This window comes from Pseudophryne corroboree, chromosome 3 (genome assembly GCF_028390025.1).
Source record: "Pseudophryne corroboree isolate aPseCor3 chromosome 3, aPseCor3.hap2, whole genome shotgun sequence".
Classification (NCBI taxonomy): domain Eukaryota; kingdom Metazoa; phylum Chordata; class Amphibia; order Anura; family Myobatrachidae; genus Pseudophryne; species Pseudophryne corroboree.
Genome location: NC_086446.1, coordinates 539,358,826 through 539,379,732, shown reverse-complemented (window position 1 = coordinate 539,379,732; position 20,907 = coordinate 539,358,826). Strand labels below are relative to the sequence as shown.

Below are 20,907 nucleotides of genomic sequence, written 5' to 3'. Positions count from 1 at the left end.
CAAAAATTCCTAAAGAATCTGACTGGACATCCTATCGTGTCAGGAGCTATCATCGTCGTTCAAGTCTTTCAGACTACATAGATTCCTTTCTTCTACATTTGGTCATACAACAAAAGATCTACATTAAAGATCTCATCAGTTCTGAAACATCTTTCAATCTTGGAATGAAAGAACTCATTCACCCTTACAACATGTGATTTCATATGCTTGTATCAAACATGTAGATGGATGTGCAAACACCCATCACTACGACTGTTCCCAGTCAGTGTTGAAACTGCTCAAATTAACTTAACCATGAGCAATATTGAATACATTTTAGTAAACAGTTCTTGGGCACGGCAATGGGGGCACATTTGGTACAAAGTTTTGTGAATTTAATGTGAATAATTTGGAACAACAACCCATTCATTAACCATCTAATGCTGCTTTCACATCGCAAAACCTGCTTTTGAAACGGTTCTTTAAACGGTTCTTAAAACGGGTCTGAGCAGTTAAACCCCCTTCACATCGCATATTGTAACCAGTATATTACCATTTCATTACCGTTTTGGTACCTTTCACACTGAACCCGTTTCACCCATACAAAACAGTGGTTGTCATTTTAAATGTTTATTTCCTGCTTCTGCCTGGTGAGATCACACATGGAGACAGCCTATCACCTTCTGGGGCTTACAAATACCGTTTCAGACCCTTTCACACTGCACAATTAAACGGGTCTGAAACGGGTTGGACCCTGCTTTTCTCTAACGTCCTAAGTGGATGCTGGGGACTCCGTAAGGACCATGGGGAATAGCGGCTCCGCAGGAGACTGGGCACATCTAAAGAAAGCTTTAGGACTATCTGGTGTGCACTGGCTCCTCCCCCTATGACCCTCCTCCAAGCCTCAGTTAGATCTCTGTGCCCGAACGAGAAGGGTGCACACTAGGGGCTCTCCTGAGCTTCTTAGTGAAAGTTTTAGTTTAGGTTTTTTATTTTCAGTGAGACCTGCTGGCAACAGGCTCACTGCATCGAGGGACTAAGGGGAGAAGAAGCGAACTCACCTGCGTGCAGAGTGGATTGGGCTTCTTAGGCTACTGGACATTAGCTCCAGAGGGACGATCACAGGCCCAGCTTGGATGGGTCCCAGAGCCGCGCCGCCGGCCCCCTTACAGAGCCAGAAGGCAGAAGAGGTTCGGAAAATCGGCGGCAGAAGACGTCCTGTCTTCAACAAGGTAGCGCACAGCACTGCAGCTGTGCGCCATTGCTCTCAGCACACTTCACACTTCGGTCACTGAGGGTGCAGGGCGCTGGGGGGGGCGCCCTGAGACGCAATAAAAACACCTTGGATGGCAAAAAAAAATGCATCACATATAGCTCCTGGGCTATATGGATGCATTTAACCCCTGCCAGAATACATAGAAAAACGGGAGATAAGGCCGCCGATAAGGGGGCGGAGCCTATCTCCTCAGCACACTGGCGCCATTTTCCCTCACAGCTCCGTTGGAGGGAAGCTCCCTGGCTCTCCCCTGCAGTCACTACACTACAGAAAGGGTTAAAAAAGAGAGGGGGGCACTAATTAGGCGCAGTATTAACTATACAGCAGCTATAAGGGGAAAAACACTTATATAAGGTTATCCCTGTATATATATAGCGCTCTGGTGTGTGCTGGCAAACTCTCCCTCTGTCTCCCCAAAGGGCTAGTGGGGTCCTGTCCTCTATCAGAGCATTCCCTGTGTGTGTGCTGTATGTCGGTACTTTTGTGTCGACATGTATGAGGAGAAAAATGATGTGGAGACGGAGCAGATTGCCTGTAATAGTGATGTCACCCCCTAGGGGGTCGACACCTGAGTGGATGAACTGTTGGAAGGAATTACGTGACAGTGTCAGCTCTGTATAAAAGACAGTGGTTGACATGAGACAGCCGGCTACTCAGCTTGTGCCTGTCCAGACGTCTCATAGGCCGTCAGGGGCTCTAAAGCGCCCGTTACCTCAGATGGCAGATATAGACGCCGACACGGATACTGACTCCAGTGTCGACGGTGAAGAGACAAATGTGACTTCCAGTAGGGCCACACGTTACATGATTGAGGCAATGAAAAATGTTTTACACATTTCTGATAATACGAGTACCACCAAAAAGGGGTATTATGTTCGGTGAGGAAAAACTACCTGTAGTTTTCCTGAATCTGAGAAATTAAATGAGGTGTGTGATGATGCGTGGGTTTCCCCCAATAACAACTGATAATTTCTAAAATGTTATTGGCATTATATCCTTTCCCGCCAGAGGTTAGGGTGCGTTGGGAAACACCCCCTAGGGTGGATAAAGCGCTCACACGCTTGTAAGGGCTCTACCTTCGCCTGAGATGGCCGCCCTTAAGGATCCTGCTGATAGAAAGCAGGAGGGTATCCTAAAAGGTATTTACACACATACTGGTGTTATACTGCGACCAGCAATCGCCTCAGCCTGGATGTGCAGTGCTGGGTTGGCGTGGTCGGATTCCCTGACTGAAAATATTGATACCCTAGATAGGGACAGTATATTTTTGCCTATAGAGCATTTAAAAGATGCATTTCTATATATGCGTGATGCACAGCAGAATATTTGCCGACTGGCATCAAGTCTAAGTGCGTTGTCCATTTCTACCAGTAGAGGGTTATGGACACGTCAGTGGTCAGGTGATGCGTATTCCAAACGGCATTTGGAAGTATTGCTTTATTAAGGGGAGGAGTTATTTGGGGTCGGTCTTTCAGACCTGGTGGCCACGGCAACAGCTGGGAATTCCACGTTTGTACCCCAGGTCGCCTCTCAACATGAGAAGACGCCGTATTATCAGGCGCAGTCTTTTCGTGGACAAGCGGGCAAAAGGTTCCTCATTTCTGCCCCGTGACAGAGGGAGAGGAAAAAGGCTGCAGAAATCAGCCAGTTCCCAGGAACAGAAACCCTCTCCCGCCTCTGCCAAGCCCTCAGTATACGCTGGGGCTTTACAAGCAGAATCAGGCACGGTGGGGGGCCCGTCTCAATGAATTTCAGCGCGCAGTGGGCTCACTCGCAAGTAGACCCCTGGATCCCTCAGGTGATATCTCAGGGGTACAAATTAGAATTCGAGACGTCTCCCCAGGGCCGTTTCTAGACAATTTGGCTCCCAGTGCGAGATTTCAAAATGCGCCCCCCCCCCCCCCCATTGCTATAAAAAAAAATTGCGTGCCCCCCCCCATATAGCCAGAAAAAAAGCATGCGCGCGCCGGAGGCGCGCGCGCTCCCGACAAGGCTGTGTGGCCTGATTGAAATGGGCGTGGTCTCATTACAGTGGGCGTGGCCTCGTCTGATATCACGCCCACCACAGGGGGAAAAAATAAAAATAAAAAAGTCCCCTTTTTACACATTACACCAGGCAAGTGTCCCCATATTACACAGCGCGGCAGGCAGGTGTCCCCATTTTACAAAGCGCGGCAGGCAGGTGTCCCCATTTTACAAAGTGCGGCAGGCAGGTGTCCCCATTTTACAAAGTGCGGCAGGCAGGTGTCCCCATTTTACAAAGTGCGGCAGGCAGGTGTCCCCATTTTACACAGTACGCAGGCAGGTGTCCCCATTTTACACAGTACGCAGGCAGGTGTCCCCATTTTACACAGTACGCAGGCAGGTGTCCCCATTTTACACAGTACGCTGGCAGGTGTCCCCATTTTACACAGTACGCAGGCACGTGCCCCCATTTTACACAGTACGCAGGCAGGTGTCCCCATTTTACACAGTGCGGCAGGTATCCCCATTTTACACAGTGCGGCAGGTGCCCCCATTTTACACAGTGCGGCAGGTATCCCCATTTTACACAGTGCGGCAGGTGCCCCCATTTTACACAGTGCGGCAGGTGCCCCCATTTTACACAGTGCGGCAGGTATCCCCATTTACACAGTGCGGCAGGTGCCCCCATTTTACACAGTGCGGCAGGTATCCCCATTTTACAGAGTGCGGCAGGTATCCCCATTTTACAGAGTGCGGCAGGTATCCCCATTTTACACAGTGCGGCAGGTATCCCCATTTTACACAGTGCGGCAGGTATCCCCATTTTACAGAGTGCAGCAGGTATCCCCATTTTACACAGTGCGGCAGGTGCCCCCATTTTACACAGTGCGGCAGGTGCCCCCATTTTACACAGTGCGGCAGGTATCCCCATTTACACAGTGCGGCAGGTGCCCCCATTTTACACAGTGCGGCAGGTGCCCCCATTTTACACAGTGCGGCAGGTATCCCCATTTTACACAGTGCGGCAGGTATCCCCATTTTACAGAGTGCGGCAGGTATCCCCATTTTACACAGTGCGGCAGGTATCCCCATTTTACACAGTGCGGCAGGTGCCCCCATTTTACACAGTGCGGCAGGTGCCCCCATTTTACACAGTGCGGCAGGTGCCCCCATTTTACACAGTGCGGCAGGTGCCCCCATTTTACACAGTGCGGCAGGTATCCCCATTTACACAGTGCGGCAGGTGCCCCCATTTTACACAGTGCGGCAGGTATCCCCATTTTACACAGTGCGGCAGGTATCCCCATTTTACAGAGTGCGGCAGGTATCCCCATTTTACACAGTGCGGCAGGTATCCCCATTTTACACAGTGCGGCAGGTATCCCCATTTTACAGAGTGCAGCAGGTATCCCCATTTTACACAGTGCGGCAGGTGCCCCCATTTTACACAGTGCGGCAGGTGCCCCCATTTTACACAGTGCGGCAGGTATCCCCATTTACACAGTGCGGCAGGTGCCCCCATTTTACACAGTGCGGCAGGTGCCCCCATTTTACACAGTGCGGCAGGTATCCCCATTTTACACAGTGCGGCAGGTATCCCCATTTTACAGAGTGCGGCAGGTATCCCCATTTTACACAGTGCGGCAGGTATCCCCATTTTACACAGTGCGGCAGGTGCCCCCATTTTACACAGTGCGGCAGGTGCCCCCATTTTACACAGTGCGGCAGGTGCCCCCATTTTACACAGTGCGGCAGGTGCCCCCATTTTACACAGTGCGGCAGGTATCCCCATTTACACAGTGCGGCAGGTGCCCCCATTTTACACAGTGCGGCAGGTATCCCCATTTTACACAGTGCGGCAGGTATCCCCATTTTACAGAGTGCGGCAGGTATCCCCATTTTACACAGTGCGGCAGGTATCCCCATTTTACACAGTGCGGCAGGTATCCCCATTTTACAGAGTGCAGCAGGTATCCCCATTTTACACAGTGCGGCAGGTGCCCCCATTTTACACAGTGCGGCAGGTGCCCCCATTTTACACAGTGCGGCAGGTATCCCCATTTACACAGTGCGGCAGGTGCCCCCATTTTACACAGTGCGGCAGGTGCCCCCATTTTACACAGTGCGGCAGGTATCCCCATTTTACACAGTGCGGCAGGTATCCCCATTTTACAGAGTGCGGCAGGTATCCCCATTTTACACAGTGCGGCAGGTATCCCCATTTTACACAGTGCGGCAGGTGCCCCCATTTTACACAGTGCGGCAGGTGCCCCCATTTTACACAGTGCGGCAGGTATCCCCATTTTACACAGTGCGGCAGGTATCCCCATTTTGCAGAGTGCAGCAGGTATCCCCATTTTACACAGTGCGGCAGGTGTCAAGTGGGGGGAGGGAGGGGGAGAGAGAGAGAGAGAGAGAAAAAGAATACTTACAACTTGCCGCTCTTCGGGTCCCGCGCGCCGGCCGCCTCCTCTGTAGATGGTTATCTCCAGTCCTCCTCTCCTCCCCCCGAGCGCTCCTGCTCGGGGGGCGGGGCTTCGTGGAATGACGCGTTTGCGTCGTGACGTCACGACGCAAACGCGTCATTCCACGAAGCCCCGCCCCCCGAGCAGGAGCGCTCGGGGGGAGAGAGAGGGAGGAGAGCAGTGGTCACAAAGTGCCGCGGCGGGCGCCCCGTGCGGTTGCACAGCTCGCCCGCCGCTAGAAACGGCACTGCGTCTCCCCCTCGCCGTTTCCTAAAGTCGGCTTTACCGATGTCTCCTTCTGACAGGGAGACAGTTTTGGAAGCCATTCACAAGCTGTATTCCCAGCAGGTGATAATCAAGATACCCCTCCTGCAACAGGGAACGGGGTATTATTCCACACTGTTGTGGTACCGAAGCCGGACGGCTCGGTGAGACCGATTCTAAATCTAAAATCTTTGAACACTTACATACAGAGGTTCAAATTCAAGATTGAGTCACTCAGAGCAGTGATTGCGAACCTGGAAGAAGGGGACTACATGATGTCTCGGGACATCAAGGATGCTTACCTTCATGTCAAAATTTACCCTTCTCACCAAGGGTACCTCAGGTTTATGGTACAGAACTGTCACTATCAGTTCAGATGCTGCCGTATGGATGGTCCACGGCACCCCGGGTCTTTACCAAGGTAATGGCCGAAATTATGATATTCCTTCGAAGGAAGGGAATTTTAGTTATCCCTTACTTGGACAATTCCCTGATAAGGGTAAGATCCAGGGAACAGTTGGAGGTCGGTGTAGCACTATCTCAGGTAGTGTTGCGGCAGCACGATTGGATTCTCAATATTCCAAAATCGCACCTGGTTCCGACGACGTGTCTTCTGTTCCTAGGGATGATCCTGGACACAGTCCAGAAAAAGGTGTTTCTCCCGGAGGAGAAAGCCAGGGAGTTATCCGAGCTAGTCAGGAACCTCCTAAAACCGAGCCAAGTCTCAGTGCATCAATGCACAAGGGTTCTGGGTAAAATGGTGGCTGCCTACGAAGCAATCCCATTCGGCAGATTCCACGCAAGAACTTTCCAGTGGGACCTGCTGGACAAATGGTCCGGGTCGCATCTTCAGATGCATCAGCGGATAACCCTGTCACCAAGGACAAGGGTGTCCCTCCTGTGGTGGTTGCAGAGTGCTCATCTTCTAGAGGGCCGCAGATTAGGCATTCAGGACTGGGTCCTGGTGACCACGGATGCCAGCCTGCGAGGCTGGGGAGCAGTCACACAGGGAAGGAATATCCAGGGCTTATGGTCAAGCCTGGAGACATCACTTCACATAAATATCCTGAAGCTAAGGGACATTTACAATGCTCTAAGCTTAGCAAGACCTCTGCTTCAAGGTCAGCCGGTGTTGATCCAGTCGGACAACATCACGGCAGTCACCCACGTAAACAGACAGGGTGGCACAAGAAGCAGGAGGGCAATGGCAGAAGCTGCAAGGATTCTTCGCTGGGCGGAAAATCATGTGATAGCACTGTCAGCAGTATTCATTCCGGGAGTGGACAACTGGGAAGCAGACTTCCTCAGCACGACCTCCACCCGGGAGAGTGGGGACTTCACCCAGAAGTCTTCCACATGATTAAAAACTTGACAGGTATTGCGCCAGGTCCAGGGACCCTCAGGCAATAAGCTGTAGACGCTCTGGTAACACCGTGGGTGTACCAGTCAGGGTATGTGTTCCCTCCTCTGCCTCTCATACACAAGGTACTGAGATTGATAAGATGGAGAGGCGTAAGCACTATATTCGTGGTTCCGGATTGGCCAAGAAGGACTTGGTAACCGGAACTTCAAGAGATGCTCACGGAGGATCCGTGGCCTCTACCTCTAAGAAGGGACCTGCTCCAGCAAGGACCCTGTCTGGTCCAAGACTTACCGCGGCTGCGTTTGACGGCATGGCGGTTGAACGCCGGATCCTGAAGGAAAAAAGGCATTCCGGATGAAGTCATCCCTATCCTGATCAAAGCCAGGAAGGATGTAACCGCAAAAACATTATCACCGCAATAGGCGAAAATATGTTGCGTGGTGCGAGGCCAGTAAGGCCCGACGGAGGAAATTCAACTGGGTCGATTCCTACATTTCCTGCAAACAGGAGTGTCTATGGGCCTGAAATTGGGGTCCATTAAGGTTCAAATTTCGGCCCTGTCAATTTTCTTCCAAAAAGAACTAGCTTCAGTCCCTGAAGTTCAGACGTTTGTAAAAGGGGTACTGCATATACAGCCTCCTTTTGTGCCTCCAGTGGCACTTTAGGATCTCAATGTAGTTTTGGGTTCCAAAAGTCACATTGGTTTGAACCACTTAAATCTGTGGAGTTAAAATATCTCACATGAAAAGTGGTCATGCTGTTGGCCCTGGCCTGGGCCAGGCGCGTGTCAGAATTGGCGGCTTTATCCTGAAAAAGCCCTTATCTGATTTTCCATTCGGACAGGGCGGAATTGAGGACTCGTCCTCAGTTTCTCCCCAAGGTGGTTTCAGCGTTTCACCTGAACCAACCTATTTGTGGTGCCTGCGGCTACTAGGGACTTGGAGGCCTCCAAGTTGCTAGACGTTGTCAGGGCCCTGAAAATATATGTTTCCAGGACGGCTGGAGTCAGGAAATCTGACTCGCTGTTTATCCTGTATGCACCCAACAAGCTGGGTGCTCCTGCTTCTAAGCAGACTATTGCTCGTTGGATTTGTAGTACAATTCAGCTTGCACATTCTGTGGCAGGCCTGCCACAGCCAAAAATCTGTAAATGCCCACTCCACAAGGAAGATGGGCTCATCTTGGGCGGCTGCCCGAGGGGTCTCGGCTTTACAACTTTGCAGAGCAGCTACTTGGTCAGGAGCAAATACGTTTGTAAAATTCTACAAAATTTATATCCTGGCTGAGGAGGACCTGGAGTTCTCTCATTTGGTGCTGCAGAGTCATCCGCACTCTCCCGCCCGTTTGGGAGCTTTGGTATAATCCCCATGGTCCTTACGGAGTCCCCAGCATCCACTTAGGACGTTAGAGAAAATAAGAATTTACTTACCGATAATTCTATTTCTCATAGTCCGTAGTGGATGCTGGGCGCCCATCCCAAGTGCGGATTGTCTGCAATACTTGTACATAGTTATTGTTACAAAAATTGGGTTATTATTGTTGTGAGCCATCTTTCAGAGGCTCCTCTGTTATCATGCTGTTAACTGGGTTCAGATCACAGGTTATACGGTGTGATTGGTGTGGCTGGTATGAGTCTTACCCGGGATTCAAAATCCTTCCTTATTGTGTACGCTCGTCCGGGCACAGTATCCTAACTGAGGCTTGGAGGAGGGTCATAGGGGGAGGAGCCAGTGCACACCAGATAGTCCTAAAGCTTTCTTTAGATGTGCCCAGTCTCCTGCGGAGCCGCTATTCCCCATGGTCCTTACGGAGTCCCCAGCATCCACTACGGACTATGAGAAATAGAATTATCGGTAAGTAAATTCTTATTTTTTACTGTTTCAAAAAAACGCTATTTTGTAAACGGTAAATTGAAGGTGACCCTTTCACATCGCAGCTCGAACCGTTTAGGAAGCCAGTAAAAACGGCAAATTACCGGGTACAAGTGGCGGTGTGAAAGGGGTATAAATTGCTGGATTAGATATATTATAGATGTCATTCTATTCGTTTGGGATGGAGAAAATCAGAAATACAATCAACCTTCTTCAAATACATCAACAAGAACACTGTCAATGTGGAATTTTAGTTTACACTACACTCAAGAAAAAGTACACTTTTTAGATTTAGAAATTTTACAGAAAAGAAGGAACCTTAGGAACAAAAACATCCATAAAAGTGGTTGACTGCAACAATTACATTTTAGCTTCAAGTAAATAATTTAATTGGGCTCACAACATTTTTTTGTAGTACAATTTCAAGGAATAAAAAGAAACTGCACCAACATAAACTTTGAAGATTAAAGTAAAACTCAAGAAAAATATTCCTTGTAAGAATGTACAGGTTGAGTCTCCCATTTTTTGTACTGTATATGAATCGCAATGCACATGTGTTTTGCTTAATTACAGATGTGGTCACAGCGAGGTTTTGGATGAATTTGTGGGCAACTGAAACACAGGCATGTCGTGACCACTTAAGGGTTTTTTTCTGAGCCTGCGACTGCGCTTATGTACACAGCTAAATTGGCTCCAGTGGAACAGACATTCTGAGCAACTATAGGGTTGCTCAAATGTTTGATGGTGTAATAATTGATAGCTACCTGATACTGCATCTTTGTACAGGTTCCGGACACACTGCCATGACAAAGTGCATTGGCTCGATACGCATTGGCCTGTGACAGGTGGATCGATAGTAGGAGTGGACTGAGCGCTACACCTCGTTCTCCAGCAACTGAGTAGAGCCCCAGGATTCCGGAACCTGCCACTCATATTTAGACCTATATGCTCTTGTTTCATTCCGATCTGGTAATGCCTCCATTTCTTACCTCAACTAATTGGTTTTATATGTTATTATTGTTTGTGTAATAAATTTTGTGTACATTATCACACTATGTGGAATATTTCTCTTTTCCGCATGTTTGAGTGCTATTGAAACTACTGAAGTTGATATGGAACAATCGATCAGGATTATCTTTCTACATGCCTGAAGTACACATTTATCTGGTAAAGCCTCCATTTTTTATTCAATTGGTGGATACCAGTGGTGTAAGTTCGTCACAGTTGCCCGGAGGCAAGATAAATATTGGTGCCCCCCTATTTCCTATATTAAGATAAATATATGTATGTATGTGTGCGTGTGTATATATATGTGTGTGTGTGTGTGTGTGTGTGTGTGTGTGTGTGTGTATGGAGTGTTCTGGAAAAAAATGTATATACTGTATTTATACATTTCATTATCTTTTATTTAAATCACACATTTCTTAGCAGTCATACCCAGGATTAGAACCCATGACCTGTTACACTGACGGCAGACACCTTACTGATGGAGATATTTGCTCCTGTAGAGGAAGCATGAGAATTCTAACTATATGAAGTTACGTGTAATTGTCAGAGAAGTATCTTCATATAGTTAGAATTCTCATGTTTCCTATCCAGGAGCAAACAGCTTCATCAGTAAGGTGCCGCATCCAGTGTAATAGGTTGTGGTTTCTAATCCTGGGTGTGACACTTGTAAAATGTGTATATTCAGTATGATAAAGAGGGTGTGATTTGTAAGGTGCAGGGACCAGTGAGGAAGTCGGCCACTGAAAAGACAGCGACAGCTATCAATTAACTTAATTCAATGGTGTCACAGAATGGAAGGAGAGGTGCCCCCCTTCAGAGCAGGAGCCCGGCGGCAGATGACTCCGTTGCCTCCCAGCGTTCTGCCTCTGGTGGATACACTAAGGAGTGTTTATACATAGATATATATAATTTATGCTTCGATAAAATACAGTATAGTTATATGGCTAAAAAGGAAGTGCTTGTATTTGATAATGACTGCTCATACCTGTAATAAAAATTAAAATACATATGTTATTTAAAATGTATACAGCTTTTTGTGAAGTTTTTTTGAGGTATGTTGTATATTCCAGAGTTCTGAGGGTTCCATTTATTTATCCAGGTTAAGTAGTGATTTCTCTTTGTGCTAGAGTCCAGACCTGTCTGTTCCTGCTTTCCCTACCTTCCGTGAACCGCTGACTGCAGCTCATTGGTGGTATCCCAGCTCTGGTTCCTTCCCGCAGGCTGGTGATGTCCATGAGCGCTTATTTCCGAGCGCTTGACGATGACGTCACTCCCGCGTCCTCTTTCTTCTGTCTCTCTCTCCAACGCGTTTCGGGCTTGGAGGCCCTTTGTCAAGGATACATAGCATTTGGGCGTTTGGACCCACTATTATTGGTGAAAATGGTGTTATACTGGGTGGAAATTCTCTTTTTTCTCCACATATATTGCTGACACCTAATATGCGGGAGAATATCCAATACAGCAAATCAAGATTTCGTTGAGATAAGTAAACCCTCTCCACACAGGGTGCTGCACTGATATGTGTTTTTAAAACCTTTGCGCGCAAGTTCTCTGTCACCCCCATTTTCTTATAAGTTTAAAAGTTTGGTTATAGGGTATAACCACAACAGAGGACAGCAGCAGCTTTGTTAGCGCCCATAGGGTATCTCTGCACAACCTTCTCTATACATTAAAAGGGATTGTCTATCTCATACCATGTTCGTGAAATCTTCAATGTGTAGGGCTCACAAAAAGGAAATGAAAAACAAGAATTAATGAACACATCTATAATATAAAAAAGGCCTTACCACCCATAGTGTCTCCAATCATTTCACACCATGCAAAGAACATCAAAAGTTTTAAATTCCATAGAACTCAACCTGTAAGCAAAGACTGAAGAGGAGGAGACTTTATTGAAATAAATTACTAAATAAAAGCCCAGTGGATTTACATACTAAAATGCCTTTCACCACATGGACCAATTTGGATTTTGATCTAGATTCTTGCCTGAAAAATTAAATTACATTTATGTATAATGACAAATCACACATACTAAGATATACATCTGCTTTTTATCTAGATCCACACAGTGGGGTTCTGTTTGCCAGCTGTGAACACTGATCTGATGATCTGAGACACTGCGTTTTACATTCATAGAATTAGCCTTAAAATCAACTTATACATAATATACTGTCGTTATTTTAACTCTTACACACAATCATATGTTTTAACATAGACGTTCTTTACAATAAAGATTTTTTTAATGGATAAACACATTAACAGCACTAAGAGAAAGACCATATAATAAATGTATGATATAGCACATACATTTGTTAATACATATATCTTTTATATCTAAAATAATTAAAGACATTTTTAATGGAAAAGTGTATAGTAAAAACCATTAAAATATAGTTAAAAGATAATTGTTGTTTGCAGAGTAGCATTGAATAAATAAAATAATAATATAATAAAATAGTATTTCTACAATTAGTGATCTCTAGTGGGTGGAGAATAAATTAATGATAGTAATGGGTGAAGTGCAATGAGGTGAAAGTGGAAAAATCATATATCTGGGGATGTGACTGAAAAAAGAAAAATTAAAAATTATAAGAAGGGTGCAGTCTCAAACCCTTCATTAAATCCAAGGGGAGCAAGTGTCTTTAATTCAAATATCCAAAACATTTCCCTTTTCGATAATTTATTTAGGATATCTCCACCTCTTTCTCCAAGATTGACAATGTCAATACCTTTAAAGGTCATATCTTCAGGATTTGAGTGATGAACTTCGTGAAAATGCCTATATATTGCATGTGTAATTACTTTATTTTTAATGTTCCTTGCATGTTCCTGGATACGCAGCTTAAGGACTCTCTTCGTCTTACCGACGTACTTAAGTCCACACAGACATTCCAAAAGATAAATCACCATTACAGAATTGCAGTTTATGAAATGCTTGATGGCATATTCCCGAGAGTTGTCACTGTTGGAAAACTTCTTCCGATTGCGGTGGACCAGCTTGCAAATATTGCAGCTTCCACATTTATAACAGCCTTGACATGGCTTGCTTTGGTTAGATGTAGTAGACTTTAAAAGACTGGGTGCCAAAATCTCCTTAAGATTGCTTGTTTTTCTGTAGACAACTTGGGGTTTTGGAGGCAAGACCTCTCTTAAAACTGGGTCCATCATTAAAATGTTCCAGTGTTTATTCAGGGATTGACGGATGAGTTTTTCGTGACAGCTGTAAGTTGTGATGAATGGGGCAGTAATCCTTCTCTCTGTCCCTTCTACTTCTGTCTTTTGTAATGGTTTGTGTGTGGTCCTGGTTTTCGCAAGAGTTTTTTCAATGACATCCTCTGGGTATTCCCTTTCTTTGAAGCGTTCGGCATAAATTTTCAGTTGTGTATCTTGATCCTCTTTTTGACTGCAATTTCTTTGGACCCGATGGAATTGAGAGTATGGAATATTGGTTTTCCAGCTCTGCTGATGACAACTTTTGAAGTGTAAATAACTGTTGGTGTCAACCTTTTTGATATGATTACAGGTGGTGATTTTTGATTCCTTCGAAGAGAGTGTCAGATCAAGGAACTCTATTTGGATTTGGTCATGTTTCTCAGTGAATTTCAAGTTGAATTGGTTGATAGACATATTCCTGAAAAATTCCAAAAAAGATGATTCAGTGCCGTCCCAAATGATGATGATGATGATATCGTCTATATATCTTTTGTATAATGTCAATTGGTTGAAGAATGGGTTGTTGGAGTAGATGTGTTCTACTTCCCAGCTCCTCATCAGTAAATTTGCGAAGCTAGGGGCAAAAATTGTCCCCATAGCTGTCCCACATGTCTGCAGAAAAAAGGAATCTTGAAACTTGAAGTAATTATGGCTTAAGATGAACCTTATAAAGTCGCAAATGGCTTCTTTATGGGCCTGTGTCATCTCCGTATCTCTATCAAGAAACTTCTTACAAGCTGAGACTCCGATGTCATGAACAATACAGGTATATAGACTTTCGACATCGATTGTCACCCACCAATAAGTTTCCTTCCATATGCCATCTTTAAGGGCGTCCAGTACACTTTTAGTATCCTTAAGATAGGATGGAAGTTTAGTGACATATCTACTCAAAAAAAATCTATATATTCAGACAGGTGTGATGTGAGTGAGTCGATTCCTGCAATAATCGGTCTTCCGGGAGGGTTCTGAAGGTTCTTGTGTATTTTGGGTAGGAAATAAAAAATTGGAATGACCGGAGAAGATGTCATCAGAAATTGGTATTCTTCTTTATCTAGTACATTGCAACGTAGATAGTGTACCAGCATGATTCTTAACTCATCTATATATTGTGTGGTGGGATCATGTTGTAATTTCCTATAGGAATTAGTATCACTAAGAAGACGTATTGCCTCTTTCACGTAGTCCGGTCTGTCCAGAATCACTGTTCCTCCTCCCTTATCAGCTTGTTTGATGACAATTTCCTGATTATTCTGAAGATTTTTTAGTGCTTGTTTCTCCTTATTCTTTAAGTTGTTTGATTTAATGGGTGGTAAATCTTGGTCACAAAGGTCCTTCTTGACCAAGTCATGAAATACGGCTATGTAATGTCCTTTGGATTCCAAAGGGTAATACTTGGATTTTCTCTTCAACCTGGATTTTGATTCTTGGGATGGAATGGCTTCAATATTTTTTCTGGCGAAATGCCTTTTCAGTGTGAGAGTTCTTGTGACTTTGTTGAGATCAATAAAGGTGTTGAATTTGTTAATTTGACTGCTAGGCGCAAACTTGAGGCCCTTACTTAATAGTAGGGTCTCAGAAGGTATATATATATGTATGTATAAATAAATGATCTTTAAAATACAAAAAACAATAGTTATATATATAAAATAGACATATATATTGCGTAAGTGGCAGTGCTGGAAATTCTCATAAAAGTTTGTCCCTGGAACAGTATGCTGCTCATTTTGATATGGATATAAAGGCAAAGGGAACGGAAGGTTTTCCAAAATGATAGTGAAATATTCAGTCAATAAGATTAAGCAGCAAGTAATGCTGATTTATTTAAAAGTTTTTCTCCTTTATTAGGCTGAAACATATTTAAATAAAGTCAGTGTGATTGACTATAACATGAAGTGTGGCCCTGCAAGAGAATAATGCAGTAGATGGTAGCATTTAATAGTATACCTTACATACTGTAAATGAGGCCGTCAGTACAGTTCTCACCATCCTAACGGGCTTTGGTTCATCCTTTGTGTCTCAAGCAATCTCTTCAACAAGCTCTCATTTTTACTTATCTTTGCTGTCTTCCCTCTGCTTCTCTCCTCTGAGGTTTGCTCTCTGCTGTGAATGACGCTGCAGCTTCCATCAGTGTGCCAGCGTCACACTGATGGAAGCTGCAAGGGCTGTATTATTGGTGTTGGGCTGTACCGGTTTTCTGCTGCTGCTCTGCTGCCTGTCATATAATATCGCAGGCAACAGTGCAGCAATGCCTGAAAGACTATACATACCATCGAACAGCCACTGTCAGCTGGGAATTCTGAAATCTGGAGCCAGTGCAGTGGAACTTAGGTATCCAGCCTGCCCATATGCCCCTAGGCATTTGCCTGTACTGCCTATGCCTTGGGCTACTCTGCTGGCTGGTAATGCGTAGTGCTGCTTAGTTCTTAGTGGAAACTTGGAGTGACCACATGTTCTTTGTCCCCCAATTTAAAGCCTAGACTTACAGACCTGGTCCTGGTTAAGAACTAGGTGGTGGTGGGGACTCGGGAGTCAAACATTTCTTTTATTTCCTTTAAAAAAAAAAAAAAATATATAGAGAAGGATGCACAGATCCTAGGGATCTGTACAGTACTTCTAAACTGCAGTGGTTTTATGGCAGTATTGTATAGGTATGCAGTAGGACTGGGGTTCAAAAACCGATGACCATCGATGGCGGGTTGATTTTGAAGGTCAAAATTACCTTTAGTCAATTCCATGGCTTTGACCATTAACCTGCCATTGATCCAAGGCAATGTGCATTTGTTTCAAAACCTGGCTAAACATGCTGCTTAGTAAATTATGCCCTAAAAATCCCCCAGAGGTCCGGAGAAGCATAATTTTCCTATGCACTGAAATGAAATTCAGATCTCCAGCCGCATCCTTCTTTGGGCTACAGAAAGTTTTTTTTCGCCTGCTCCTGCTACAATTCCTGTCTATATTGGTTACCGCCACTGAAATATTAACTATAGGAGGGAAAACAGTATGACACTTTCTCCCGTAGCCTTTGCATCAATAATGCATGGACTGAGAGTGTGAGTAGAGGAGGTACATGAGGACAGGGATACTCCTTCTACCTCCTGCTGTCTGTACTCATGCTACCACTGCATGCAGTACAGGAGAAAACATAAGGGACTTTTGGCTCGCAGTTCTCCATTCTGCAGTCAGTGTTGCAGTAACAAAGATGGACAAGTGGCAGGAGAGCTCAGGGTGGTGTAGGGTGCAGCACATACTGTGCCAGCATAACTCTCCTGCTTCCTGGACACTGGCCCCCAGCTACTGTATTGTGCTAGCTGGTGAGTGGTCTTGTTTCTTAACCTGTAGAAACTGAGGTATTAGCCAGTGGCACTTGTAGGCTCCTCCTATGAATGTTTGGGCAGCAGTAAATACAGGTTGAGTATCCCATATCCAAATATTCCGAAATACGGAATATTCCGAAATACGGACTTTTTTGAGTGAGAGTGAGATAGTGAAACCTTTGTTTTTTGATGGCTCAATGTACACAAACTTTGTTTAATACACAAAGTTATTAATAATAAGAATTTACTTACCGATAATTCTATTTCTCGTAGTCCGTAGTGGATGCTGGGGACTCCGTCAGGACCATGGGGAATAGCGGGCTCCGCAGGAGACAGGGCACATCTAAAAAAGCTTTTAGGTCACATGGTGTGTACTGGCTCCTCCCCCCATGACCCTCCTCCAAGCCTCAGTTAGGTACTGTGCCCGGACGAGCGTACACAATAAGGAAGGATCTTGAATCCCGGGTAAGACTCATACCAGCCACACCAATCACACCGTACCACTTGTGATCTGAACCCAGTTAACAGTATGATAACAAAACGAAGTAGCCTCTGAAAAGATGGCTCACAACAAGAATAACCCGATTTTTGTAACAATAACTATGTACAAGCATTGCAGACAATCCGCACTTGGGATGGGCGCCCAGCATCCACTACGGACTACGAGAAATAGAATTATCGGTAAGTAAATTCTTATTTTCTCTAACGTCCTAGTGGATGCTGGGGACTCCGTCAGGACCATGGGGATTATACCAAAGCTCCCAAACGGGCGGGAGAGTGCGGATGACTCTGCAGCACCGAATGAGAGAACTCCAGGTCCTCCTTAGCCAGAGTATCAAATTTGTAAAATTTTACAAACGTGTTCTCCCCTGACCACGTAGCTGCTCGGCAAAGTTGTAATGCCGAGACCCCTCGGGCAGCCGCCCAAGATGCGCCCACTTTCCTAGTGGAGTGGGCCTTTACAGATTTAGGCTGTGGCACGCCTGCCACAGAATGTGCAAGTTGGATTGTGCTACAGATCCAACGTGCAATCGTCTGTTTAGACGCAGGAGCACCCATCTTGTTGGGTGCATACAATATAAACAGCAAGTCAGACTTTCTGACTCCAGCCGTCCTAAACTATATATATATATATATATATATATATATTTTTAGGGTCCTGACAACGTCTATTAACCTGGAGTCCTCCAAGTCCCTAGAAGCCGCAGGCACCATAATAGGTTGTTTCAGGTGAAAAACCTGACACCCCCTTAGGAAGAAAACTGGAGACGAGTCCCAGTTCTGCCCTGTCCGAATGGAAATTTAAATATGGGCTTTTGTAAGACAAAGCCGCCCATTCTGACAATCGCCTGGCCGAGGCCAGGACCAACAGCATGGTCACTGTCCATGTGAGATATTGGTCAACAGCTTGTTCACTTTCCATGTGATATATTTCAAATCCACAGATTTGAGCGGTTCAAACCAATATGATTTTAAGGAATCCCAACACTATGTTGAGATCCCACGGTGCCACTAGAGGCACAAAAAGGGGTGTATATGCAATACTCCCTTGACAATCTGGACTTCAGGAACTGAAGTCAATTCTTTTCGGAAGAAATTCTACAGGGCCGAAACTTAAAACCTTAAAGAACCCCAATTTTAGGCTCAAAACACTCCTGTTTTCAGGAAGTGTAGAATTCGACCTAGTTGAATTTTCTTCGTGGGGCCTTCCTGGCCTCACCCACGCAACATATTTTCACCACATGTGGTGATGACGTTGTGCGGTCACCTCCTTCCTGGCTTTGACCAGGGTAGGTATGACCTCTTATGGAATGCCTTTTTCCTTCAGGATCCGGCATTCAACCGCCATGCCGTCAAACGCAGCCGCGGTAAGTCTTGGAATAGACATGGTACCTGCTGAAGCAAGTCCCTTCTTAGCTCCCCAGGCCCTTAGTCCTCTGTGAGCATCTCTTGAAGTTCCGGGTACCAAGTCCCTCTTGGCCAATCCGGAGTCACGAGTATAGTTCATACTCCTCTATGTCTTATAATTCTCAATACCTTGGTTATGAGAAGCAGAGGAGGGAACACATACACCGACTGTTACACCCACGGTGTTACTAGGACATCCACAGCTATCGCCTGAAGGTCTCATGACCTGGCGCAATACCTGTCCCGTTTTTTGTTCGGGCGGGACGCCATCATTTCCACCTTTGGTCTTTGCCAATGGCTCACAATCATGCGGAAAAACTTCCCTATGAAGTTCCCACTCTCCCAGGTGGAGGTCATGCCTGCTGAGGAAGTCTGCTTCCCAGTCGTCCACTCCCGGAGAGAACACTGCTGACAGTGCTATCACATGATTTTCCGCCTAGCGAAAAATCCTTGCAGTTTTTTCACTGCCCTCCAGCTTCTTGTGTCGCCCTTTCTGTTTACGTGGGCGACTGCCGTGATGTTATCCCACTGGATCAATACCGGCTGACCTTGAAGCAGAGGTCTTGCTAAGTTTAGAGCCTTATAATTTTGCTCTTAGCTCCATCTATGTGGAGAGAATTCTCCAGACTTGATCACACTTTCCTGGAAATTTTTTTTTTTCCTTGTGTGACTGCTCCCCAGCCTCTCAGGCTGGCCTCCGTGGTCACCAGCATCCACTCCTGAATGCTGAATCTGTGGCCCTCTAGAAGATGAGCACTCTGTAATCACCACAGGAGAGACACCCTTGTCCTTGGATATAGGGTTATCCGCTGATGCATCTGAAGATGCGATCCGGACCATTTGTCCAGCAGATCCCACTGAAGAGTTCTTGCGTGAAATCTGCCGAATGGAATTGCTTCGCAATAAGCCACCATTTTTACCAGGACTCTTGTGCAATGATGCATTGACACTTTTCCTGTTTTTAGGAGGATCCCGATTAGCTCGGATAACTCCCTGGCTTTCTCCTCTGGGAGAAACACCTTTTTCTGGACTGTGTCCAGAATCATCCCTAGGAACAGTAGACGTGTCCTCGGAAAAGCTACGATTTTGGAATATTTAGAATCCACTCGTGCTGTCGTAGAACTATTAAAGATAGTGCTACTCCGACCTCCAACTGTTCTCTGGACCTTGCCCTTATCAGGAAAGCGTCCAAGTTTCTTTTAAGAAGAATCATCATTTCGGCCATTACCTTGGTAAAGACCCGGGGCGCCGTGGACAATCCAAACGGCAGCGTCTGAACTGATAGTGACAGTTCTGTACCACGAACCTGAAGTACCCTTGGTGAGAAGGGCAAATTTGGACATGTAGGTAAATGTCCCTGATATCCAGTGACACCATCTCGTCCCCTTCTTCCTGGTTCGCTATCACTGCTCTGAGTGACTCCATCTTGATTTGAACGCTTGTATGTAAGTGTTCAAATATTTCAGATCTCACCGAGCCGTTTGGCTTCAGTACCACAATATAGTGTGGAATAATACCCCCTCCCTTGTTGTAGGATGGGTACTTTGATTATCACCTGCTGGGAATACAGCCTGTGAATTGTTTCCAATACTGCCTCCCTGTCGGAGGTAGACGTTGGTAAAACAGACTTCCGGAACTTGTGAGGAGGAGACGTCTCGAATTTCCAATGTACACCTGGGATACTACATGTAGGATCCAGGAGTCCCCTTGCGAGTGAGCCCACTGCGTGCTGAAACTCTTGAGATGACCCCCTACCGCACCTGAGTCCGCTTGTACTGCCCCAGCGTCATGCTGCGGACTTGGCAGAAGCTGTGAAGGGCTTCTGTTCCTGGGAATGGGCTGCTTGCTGCAGTCTTCTTCCCGTTCCTCTACCCCTGGGCAGATATGACTGGCCTTTGCCCGCCTGCCCGTATGGGGACGAAAGGACTGAGACTGAAAAGACTGTGTCCTTTTCTGCTGAGATGTGACTCGGGGAACAAAAGGTGGATTTTTCAGCTGTTGCCATGGCCACCAGGTCCGATGGACCGCCCCTTTATACGGCAATACTTCCATGTGCCGTCTGGAATCTGCCTCACCTGACCACTGTCGTGTCTTCGTCTGGCAGATATGGACATCACATTTACTCTTGATGCCAGAATGCAAATATCCCTCTGCGCATCACGCATATATAGAAATGCATCCTTAAAATGCTCTATAGACAATAAAATCTTGTCCCTGTCAAGGGTATCAAAATTTTCAGTCAGGAAATCCGACCAAGCCCCCTCAGCGCTGCACATCC

At 45.9% G+C, this 20,907-nt stretch overlaps 1 protein-coding gene across 2 annotated transcripts in view; it reads right to left on the bottom strand.

The window, feature by feature from the left end:
* The window catches only part of RPL38 (ribosomal protein L38), a 485,012-nt gene that overhangs the window by 179,156 nt on the left and 284,949 nt on the right, over window positions 1–20,907 (bottom strand). The window contains exon 1 of one of the 2 annotated variants that reach the window (XM_063961176.1): window positions 12,789–12,794. The exons of the other annotated variant lie outside the window; for it this stretch is intronic. The gene's annotated coding sequence lies outside the window, so the exon portion shown is untranslated. Of the gene's footprint in view, window positions 1–12,788; window positions 12,795–20,907 lie in introns of those variants that run through there. 2 annotated transcript variants of the gene reach the window in all.